Below are 9,329 nucleotides of genomic sequence, written 5' to 3'. Positions count from 1 at the left end.
ATATTGTTCTTCTGTGCTCTCTTAATGTTTAACCATGCCTTTTATTTAAATAATTCCAGGAACTGGCCTTAGGAGATCCGGAATATCAAACCAAGGTTGAGAGTGTCCCATCTCAGGAAAGAATGCTGAACAATTGATTTACAGCCTTGTTGCCTCCAGCTAGACCACCAGGTGGCCCATTACCCAACATAACCATTACAACTAGATAATGCTGACCTGCATACCCTACCCCTCAGAGCTTTGCCCCGTCCTGCCTGCATATCTACCCCGATATTTATTATTTTTTAATAATTTTTAATTAAGATATGGAATGCTTCACGAATTTGCGTGCCATCCTTGCGCAGGGGTCATGCTAATCTTCTCTGTATCGTTCCAATTTTAGTATATATGCTGCTGAAGTAAGCACTAAGTGTGATGTTTTATATTCCTCTGAAATAGGAAATATTTACTTACTGCTTAACTTACTTGCTATTATCTGCAGCGTCACAACAGGAAACAGAAGGCACACTCCCACTTGAGTAATTTGAAGAGAATATAATAAATCATTAACTTATTTATAATGGTGTGGGCAGGGTGTAGGAAAATTACAATGGTTAGCACAAGACGGCAGGGCTAGGACAAGGGGAGGCAGTGGTTACCGGGACTTGGAACAAGAGGGCTGTGTACACCAGACACTATGGCCTTTGGTTGAAGGCCACTGCCAGCCTTAGTTAAGTTTGCGGGGGTGGGGGTGGGGTGCTGTGGGAATAAAGACCCTAACTTCCATCTCCTCCCTCTCTCCACGTCCCACTCAGGAACCAGAGGGCAGGGAAGTGTGTGCAGGAAGTCATGAGGCTAGTTTCCTGAGGCTCAGACAGGTGAATAGGGAATTGGGATGGAAAAATGGAAGATATCTCTCATATTCTTTTAGGCAAAATGAAACGACTGAACTTCAGAATGCTGCCTTGTGTGTGACTTTGGGCATGTGGGTTTACCTGACCTGTTCCATCATCTGTAAAATGCTGGATAACAGTTTCTACCATGTATAGTTATTGCAGAGACATACGTGGAGTTGCCTAGCACCCTGTATCAGTTAGCTATCATTGTCGCTAACCCCCAAAACGGAGTAGCACACACCACTACGTTTTTACTTTTCACATTTCTGCAGGTTGGCTGATGTGGCTGGGTGCTGCTTCGAGCTGGTGGCCAAGGCCCACAGGCAGCTCTGGCCAGCCTGTGTCTTGTCCTCTTGGACCAGCAGGCTGGCTGAGGTGTATTATTCTCATGGAGACAGCTGGGATGCAGGAGAGCAAGCCCAGGTGTGCAAGTGTGTCTTAAGGTGTTGTCTTAAGTGTGTTTTAAGGCTTTAGCTGTGTTGTAATAATTTTTCTGGAGCTTCGGTAACAAATTACCACAAACTTGGTGGCCTAAAATATTTTTTTTTTTTTTGAGACAGAGTCTCGCTCTGTCGCCCAGGCTGGAGTGCAGTGGCACATCTCGGCTCACTGCAACCTCCGAGTCCCAGGTTCACGCCATTCTCCTGCCTCATCCTCCCAAGTAGCTGGGACTACAGGTGCCCACCACCACTCCTGGCTAATTTTTTGTATTTTTAGTAGAGATGGGGTTTCACCGTGTTAGCCAGGATGGTCTGGATCTCCTGACCTCGTGATCCACCCGCCTCGGCCTCCCAAAGTGCTGGGATTACAGGCGTGAGCCACAGCACCCGGCCTAAAATATTTTCAAAGTAATGGCAAAAACTGCAATTACATTTACACCAACCTAATAACACAAATTTATTGTCTTATGGTTCTGGGGATCAAAAGTCACAAATGGGTTTCACTGGGCCAATCAAGGGAGGGAGGGAAGGAGGCAGGGGCCCAGTCAGGGAGTCGGCAGGGCTGTGCTCCCTTAGGGAGAATCTGTTTCCTTGTTCCGTGGTTCCATCCATCTTCAGAGCTGACAGTAGAGCATCTCCAATCTACTGTTGCTTCCATTTTTACACCAACTTTTTCTGATTTTTGACTCTCCAGCCTCCCTAGATTATAAGGGAGGCTGGAGAGTAAAAAAAAAAAAAAGCCTCCCTTTGTGATTACACTGGGCCTAGCCAGATAATCGCATCTCCAGAACATTGTTTAATTACATCTGCAAAGTGTCTTTTACAACGTTAAGTTACATATTCACAGGTTCTGGAGATTAGCTCGTGGAGCTTTTAGGGGGCGTGGGAGGGCATCATTCAGCCTACCAAATAGGTCATGCCTGCTAAATTCCACCGTCCAACATCAAGTGAGGGAAGTACTCATAAATGCAGAAAGAGGAGATAGTAAATATTTCTTATAGTAATGTAATCTACCACACATCTGGTAAGGTATTTTTTTTTTTTTTTTTGAGACAGAGTCTTGCTCTGTTGACCAGGCTGGAGTGCAGTGGCGTGATCTTGGCTTACTGCAACCTCCATCTCCTGGGTTCAAGTGATCCTCCTGCTTCAGCCTCTGGAGCAGCTGGGATTACAGGAGCCTGCCACCATACCCAGCTAATTTTTGTATTTTTAGTAGTGATGGGGTTTCACCATGTTGGCCAGGCCGGTCTTGACCTCCTGACCTCAAGAGATCTGCCCGCCTCAGCCTCCCGAAGTGCAGGGATGACAGGTGTGAGCCACTGCGCCTGGCCAAAGTTTTTAATAAACGCTTACTGAATATGAGTTGGACTATGATGACTCATGGTGCTATACTTTTCGAGGGCTTCCTGAAAAACTTCCTGAAAACACCAGCGAGCACTGATCATCTTATTATGATCACAGCCACACTGTTGTCTGGGCTTAAGTTACTGCTGGGTCTGCAGGCAATGGTCAAGGTGGATGAAAACTATAATTTGAAGTCTTTATTTACTCATTCCATTTATAGTGCTGTTGTGTACTCTAGCGTCACATTGAAAGGCTCTGAATTTTCCTTCTTCCTCTACTCATTATTCAGAGCAAGATGACACATTATCTGCTTTAAACCCTCTGGTGGTGCGGAAAAGAGGCTGCAGGATCTTAGAGAAACAGTTTCCTTTTAATCCTCTTATCCCTTTGCCAGAAACGGCCCAGAAGTCAGCTGAGCAACCATATATCAAGGCAGGGAAGCCATGTACTGCTTTGCTTTGAGCAGGTTAGAGCAAACCTGGAGTGCTTTGTCTACCAGTGGACACCACTCTGTAAAAGTGGCACTCACAAAGCCGGGCGCGGTGGCTCATGCCTGTAATCCCAGCACTTTGGGAGGCCAAGGCGGGCGGATCATGAGGTAAGGAGATCGAGACCATCCTGGCTAACATGGTGAAACCCCGTCTCTACCAAAAATACAAAAAAAAATAGCCAGGTGTGGTGGCGGGCGCCTGTAGTCCCAGCTACTTGGGAGGCTGAGGCAGGAGAATGGCGTGAACCCGGGAGGCAGAGCTTGCAGTGAGCTGAGATCGTGCCATTGCACTCCAGCCTGGGCAACAGAGCAAGACTCCGTCTTGAAAAAAAAAAAAAGAGTGGCACTCACAAATTAAGAGTGCAGGAAGACAACATATGGTTAGGAGATTCAAAACTGTGGCACTGACTGAGGCAGAGTTGAGAGGGTTTCTGCTTGGAGAAGAGAGGACCTTCAGATGACCAGAAGGTAACATGATTTGTGTGGCTAGAGGGAGAATCAGGTAATATTTTTCTAGCTCTGTCCACCGAAAAGGCCTATGACCAAACAAGTGGCAATGAATTTGCTTATTGCCCAGACTGGTTGCTAAATACCATTTCCAACAAAAACAGGGCTCCTTGGAGAAATGGCTGATTCCAGATCTGGACTGAAAACGTACAACATGATCCTGGAAATCTTACCATACCAGAAAGCAGGGAAACTGACAAGATTAGAATAGTTTCAAAAGGACTCAGGAGACAAATTGAGTTGAGTTCCACTGACCGAAGACAGAAGGTAACATTGATTAGAAGGCCAGGCACAGTGGCTCACATCTGTAAACCCAACACTTTGGGAGGCGGAGGCAGGCAGATTGCTTGAGCTCAGGAGTTCAAAACCAGCCTGGGTAACACGGCGAAACTCTGTCCCTACAAAAAATACAAAAATTAGCCAGGCGTGGTGGCATGTGCCTGTAGTCCCAGTTACTTGGGAGGCTGAGGTGGGAGGATGGCTTGACCCCAGGAGGTTGAGGCTGCAGTGAGCCGTGATCATGCCACTGTATTCCAGCCTAAGTAACAGAGTGAGACCCTAACTGAAAAGAAAAAAATAAAAAGGTAGCATTGATAAGGCGAGCTGCAATGGATTGAAATAAATGTTTAAAGCCACAAGTCCATGGTTTAATGTATCTAGGCAAAAATAATCAATGGTTGCCATTATGACAAAAAAGACATTCAAATGGGGTCTTGCTAAGTTACCCAGGCTGGTCTTGAACTCCTGGCCTTCAACTCCTTGAAATCCTCCCACCTTGGTTTCCTATAGGTGTGGGACACCGCACCCGCCCCCACATAGTTTCCTGTTTTTTCTTTTCTTTTTTTTTGAGACAGAGTCTTGCTCTGTCACCCAGGCTGGAGGGCAGAGGCGCGATCTCGGCTCACTGCAGCCTCCACCTCCAGGGCCCAGGTGATCCTCCACTTCAGCCTCCCAAGTAGCTGGGACTACAGGCACCTGCCACCATGCCTGGCTAATTTTTCTATTTTTTTGTAGAAACAGGGTCTCCCTATGTTGCCCAGGCTGGTCTTGACTCCTGGGCTCAAGTCATCTGCCTACCTCAGCCTCCCAAAAGTGCTGGGATTACAGGCATGAGCCACGATGCCCAGCCCCCAAGAAGTTTTGAAAAAAAAATAAAGGTGGTGATGGGCACACTGAAAGCCCAGACTCACCGACAAAATATATGCATGTAACAAACCTGCACTTGCACATCCTATTCAAAATTTTTTTAAAAATTGGAATTTGACAAAACTGCTAGAATAGTGGGTCTTAAGTTTTAGTATGTGCCAGAACCACCTAAGGGGCTTTAAAAAACACCTATGGCTGTGCTCTACCCAGTTTTATTTTTTTAATATTTATTTATTTGAGACAGAGTATCGCTCTGTCCCCATACTGGAGCATGATCTTGGCTCACTGCAACCTCTACCTCCTGGATTCAAGGGATTCTCCTGCCTCAGCCTCCCAGGTAGTTGGGATTACAGGCATGTGCCACCACGCCCGGCTAATTTTTGTATTTTTAGTAGAGATGGGGTTTCACAACGTTGCTCAGGCTTGTCTCGAACTCCTGCCCTCAGGTGATCCACCTGCTTCAGCCTCCCAAAGTGCTGGGATTGTAGGAGTGAGCCACTGTGCCCGGCCCAGAGTTTTATTTGTTTAAAAAAAATGTTGGCTGGGCCAACAGAGGGAGACTCTATCTCAAAAAAAAAAAAAAAAAATTGTTGTGGGTACATAGTAGGTGTATATGTTCATAGAGTAAATGAGATACTTTGATACAGGCATGCCATGTGTAACAATCGCAACATGGAAAATGGGGTATTCATCCTCTCAAGCATTTTTTGTATTTTTATTTTTTCTTTTTAATTACCCACACTACACAGACATACCCTCAAGCATTTATCCTTAATGTTACAAACAATCCAGTTATATAGTCTTTATTTTAAAATGTACAATTAAATTACAGACTATAGTCACCCTGTGTGCTATCACATACTACATTTTATTCTTTTTTGGACCCATTAACCATCCCCACTTACCCCTCACTCCCTTACTACCCCTCCCAGCCTCTCATAACCATCCTTTTACTATTTCCAGGAGTTCAATTGTTTTGATTTTTAGCTCCCACAAATAAGTGAGAACATGCAAAGTTTGTCTTTCTGTGCCTGACTCTATCCAGAGTTTTTGATTCAGAGTCTGGGGTGAAGAATGAAGTTGTGTTTGTAACATCTAACATCAGAGATGATTTTGATGCTGCTGGTTGGGAACCACGTGTGTTTTTTTTTGTTTTTTAAAGACAGGGTCTCGCTCTGTCACCCAAGCTAGAGTGCAGTGGCATGATTGGCTCACTGCAGCCTTAACCTCCTGGGATCAAATGATCCTCCCACCTCAGCCTCCTGAGTAGATGGGACAGGTGGGCAGCATCATGTCTGATTTTTAATTTTTTTGTAGAGATGGGGTCTCACTATGTTGCCGAGGCTGGTCTCAAACTCCTGGGCTCAATGAATCCTCCCAGAGTGTTGGAATTACAGGCGTGAGGCACTGTGCCTTGGCAGAACCACACTTCTTGCTGGGCGCAGTTGGCTCATGCCTGTAATCCCAGCACTTTGGGAGGCCAACGTGGAGGATCGCTTGAGGTCAGGAGTTTGAGACAAGCCTGGGCAACATGGTGAAACCCCGTCTCTACCAAAAATACAAAAAATTAGCTGGGCATGGTGGCAGCTACTCAGGAGGCTGAGGTGGGAGGATCGCTTGAGCCCAGGAGGCAGAGGTTGCAGTGAGCTGATTGTACCACTGCAACTCTAACCTGGGTGATAGAGTGAGACCCCTTCACAAAAAAAAAATAAATAAATAAAAGAAAACCGCTTCTCTAGGTCTATTAATTTACAGGAAATGCAGCACACAGGAGAATACACTTAATGATGCCATGAGATTGCAATGAGCAAAATCAAGACTGGGAAACTCTCCAGGACAATGACTTAGCTTCTCCAATAAACACAATGCAAGGGGACAAAAAGAGAGACTCTAGATTTAAAGAGAGTTTAGATGTCTTTAAAGAGCTATATAGTGCATCTACAAATAAAATGTCTATAATTTCCTTCAAAATTATTTGGGAGAGGAAGTAGACAGGTATACATTGTTAAAGCTAGAGGAGCACAAGGGCGGTTCATTCTACTATTCTCACTGGTGTTTGAAACTTTGTATGACAAAGGTAACAGTAATGTATTTAGTACACTCGGGCTGCTCATGAACGACGAGAAAGTAGGGATAGTAGACACTTTTAATACTTGGGCACCACATTCCACATTTGGCATCTTTGTTTTGCCTTTTTCTCAAGTTGGTTAGAGCAGTATTATTAGAGTTTAGCTATTTTTTTTTTCTTTTTTTGAGGTCTTGCTCTGTTGCTCAGGCTGGAGTACAGTGCTGCAGTCTCTGCTCACTGCAACACCCTCTCCTAGGTTCAGGCATTTCTTTTGCCTTGGTCTCCAGGGTAGCGGGGATTACAGGCCTGCGCCACCACGCCCGGCTAATTTTTGTATTATTAGTAGAGATGGGGTTTCACCATGTTGGCCAGGCTGGTCTCCAACTGCTGATCTCAAGTGATCTGCCTGCCTTGGCCTCCTTTACAGGAATAAGCCATCACACCCGGAGAGTTTAGCTCTTCTATTTTAGAATGTCTTCCTAAATGCAGTTACTATTTAACGAGTGACTGTGCCAAATGCTTTGATAATAGTATTTACTTTTCACAATAATAGCAGGTCTTGTTTTATAGATGAGGGTGCAACTTATTTGCCTCCCAATCCTTTTGGCCCTGGGCTAGGGAACTTGCTCTGCTTTCAGCAGTAATGGGGGGTTCAATCTGATGCCATCAAAGCTTTGCCTTCAGCAGCTCTTAATCTCCAAATTGGCTCCCTCCTAAAGACAAAAATAAAAAACCATCTTCTTTAAACGTTACCTTTAAAACAGTCTACTCCCTTAGCTAGCTGTGGTGGTGCACACTTGTCTCGGCAATTTCGCAGACTGAGGTGGGAGCATTGCTTGGGCCCATGATTGCACCACTGCACTCCAGCCTGGGTAACAGAATGAGACTCCATCTCTTTAAAAAAACAGAAAACTTAAAGAAAACCCATATAGTGTACCTGCCCCCTCCTCCCCGCCACCCCTCCAAAGCAATTCCTTTATGGTAGAAAGCCAGGCAAGGTAGCTCACACCTGTAGTCCCAGCACTTTGGGAGGCAGAGGCGGGGGGAATCACCTGAGGTCAGGAGTTCGAGATCAGCCTGACCAACATGGAGAAACCCTGCCTCTATTAAAAAAATACAATCTTAGCTGGGCGTGGTGGCGCATGCCTGTTAATCCCAGCTACCTGGGAGGTTGAGGCAGGTGAATAGCTTCAACCCAGGAGGTGGAGGTTGTGGTGAGCTGAGATCGCACCATTGCACTCCAGCCTGGGTAACGAGAGTTAAACTCCATCTCGGGGGAAAAAAAAAAGTTTATTTTGTAGGTTTTTCCCTCATCTTGGATTTGTCTTGTTTCTACATGACAGCATTTTGGGCAGGAATATCACAAGAATGAGACTCTGTCCTCGATGTATTATGTCCAGTGACCCATGTTAATAACCCGGATCACTACGAAGTCATTTTAAAAAATAATTTTGAGGGAGAGGAGGCTAACTGGAGGCTAGGTATATTAACTACTCTTTAAAAAGTAACATGAAGAAAAAGCCTGAGGATGCATTAGAGATTAAGAGACTCAAGAGCCATGACAACAAAATGCAACCGATGAATCTTGGACCAAGAGAAAAAATGTGAGGGACATTATGGGACAACTGATGAAATTTCAGTATAAACTGTGTATCAGACAACAGTATTTTATCAGTGTTAATTTCCTGATTTTGATAATTCCGTAGTTATAGAAGATAATGGCCCTGTTCCTAGAAAACATATTGAAAAAAATTTTGAGACAGGGTTTTACTCTGTCGCCCAGGCTGGAGTGCCATGGTGTGATCTTGGCTAACTGCAACCTCCGCCTCCTGGGTTCAAGCGATTCTCCTGTCTCAGTCTCCCAGTAGTAGGATTACAGGCACGCACCACCATGCCTGGCTAATTTTTGTATTTTTGGTGGAGACAGGGTTTCAGCATGTTGGCCAGGCTCGTCTTGGAACTCCTGAGCTCAGGTGATCCTCCTGTCTTGGCCTCCCAAAGTGCTGGGATTACAGGCATGAACCACCGCACCCACTCTTCTCATTTTTGAACCATGATTCCTTTCTATTCAAAAGGAATAAAAAGTTAATGACTGTGTTATGTGCTATACTGGGGGCCATCTGCAGGATTGCTCAAAGATAAACAGGCATATGTAAACAAGCTATTTAGGATCTAGGAAGACCAACTGCACAATTGTACTGACTCGTCCTTTCAGTAAATGGATGCATACATGTTCGGGATACTAACCTATGTTATTCAAAATATGGTCACTGAGGAAACTCAATAAACTGGAATTACTACACTAGGTGCTCTATTGCAAGAACTCTGTAAGTTTTATTGCATGATGTTGAATCCTGAAAGTAATTTTTAAATTCATGCTGATACACAACTGAAAGGATTATTCACACTGTTGGTTCTGAAAAAAAATTTATCGTACATTCATTCAACAGTAACCAGTC

General features: G+C 44.8%; 1 non-coding gene across 1 annotated transcript; it reads right to left on the bottom strand.

Annotated features, from left to right (window-relative positions):
- Positions 1 to 299: 299 nt before the first annotated feature.
- On the bottom strand, positions 300 to 406 carry LOC112130435 (U6 spliceosomal RNA). The gene has a single exon (XR_002912701.2). It is a non-coding gene; the product is annotated as a U6 spliceosomal RNA (small nuclear RNA).
- Positions 407 to 9,329: the final 8,923 nt, after the last annotated feature.

The sequence above is a fragment of the Pongo abelii genome, chromosome 21 (genome assembly GCF_028885655.2).
Source record: "Pongo abelii isolate AG06213 chromosome 21, NHGRI_mPonAbe1-v2.0_pri, whole genome shotgun sequence".
In the NCBI taxonomy this organism is placed as follows: Eukaryota; Metazoa; Chordata; class Mammalia; order Primates; family Hominidae; genus Pongo; species Pongo abelii.
The sequence above is the reverse complement of the archived record's forward strand: the minus strand, read 5'-3'. Positions and strand labels throughout refer to the sequence as shown.